The following is a 1,071-nucleotide window of genomic DNA, read 5'->3' as shown; positions in this document are numbered from 1 at the left end:
TTTCAATTAAAGAGATGAGTTTTCTACTAAAATTATGAATCTTAAAAAAAATAGATCCATGAATTTTCAAGCAAAACATGATTTTTCAACCGAAAATGAAATAGTGAAATTTTTAGGTAAAAGAATAAACTTTGAACTAAAAATGAAGCGAATTTTCAACCAAAGAGATGAGTTTTCTTCTAAAATTATGAATTTTTAACTAAAAGTGGAATAGTGCAATTTCTAGTGAAAATAAACAAATTCAAACCAAAAATTAAATGAATTTTCAGGTAAAATGATGAATCTTCAAAAGAAGTTAAATTTTCAATAAAACAGTTCGACATTTAACCAAATATTTGCATTCTCAAAAAGGAAAAGAAAAATTAGATGGATTTTCAACTAAAAATGGGATATTGAAATTTTTAGTTAAAAGAGTCAATTTTAAACCAAAAATGAAACGAATTTTCAACAAAATAGTTCAATTTTCAATTAAAGAGATGAGTTTTCTACTAAAATTATGAATCTTAAAAAAAAATAGATCCATGAATTTTCAAGCAAAACATGATTTTTCAACTGAAAATGGAATTGTGAAATTTTTAGGTAAAAGAATAAATTTTCAACTAAAAATGAAGTGAATTTTCAACCAAAGAGATGAGTTTTCTTCTAAAATTATGAATTTTTAACTAAAAGTGGAATAGTGCAATTTTTAGTGAAAATAAACGAATTAAGACCAAAAATTAAATTAATTTTCAGGTAATATGATGAATCTTCAAAAGAAATGAAATTTTCAAGAAAATAGTTCAACATTTAACCAAATATTTGCATTCTCAAAAAGGAAAAGAAAAATTAGATGGATTTTCAACTAAAAATGGGATATTGAAATTTTTAATTAAAAGAGTCAATTTTAAACCAAAAATGAAACGAATTTTCAACAACATAGTTCAATTTTCAATTAAAGAGATGAGTTTTCTACTAAAATTATGAATCTTAAAAAAAAATAGATCCATGAATTTTCAAGCAAAACATGATTTTTCAACCGAAAATGAAATTGTGAAATTTTTAGGTAAAAGAATAAATTTTCAACTAAAAATG

General features: G+C 22.3%; 1 protein-coding gene across 5 annotated transcripts in view; it reads left to right on the top strand.

The window, feature by feature from the left end:
• The window catches only part of LOC117175099 (equilibrative nucleoside transporter 1), a 79,767-nt gene that overhangs the window by 77,847 nt on the left and 849 nt on the right, over positions 1 to 1,071 (top strand). The window lies entirely within an intron of this gene.

Source organism: Belonocnema kinseyi, chromosome 6 (genome assembly GCF_010883055.1).
Source record: "Belonocnema kinseyi isolate 2016_QV_RU_SX_M_011 chromosome 6, B_treatae_v1, whole genome shotgun sequence".
Lineage (NCBI taxonomy): Eukaryota > Metazoa > Arthropoda > Insecta > Hymenoptera > Cynipidae > Belonocnema > Belonocnema kinseyi.
Note: the sequence above shows the minus strand (reverse complement) of the source record. Positions and strands in the feature narration are given on the sequence as shown.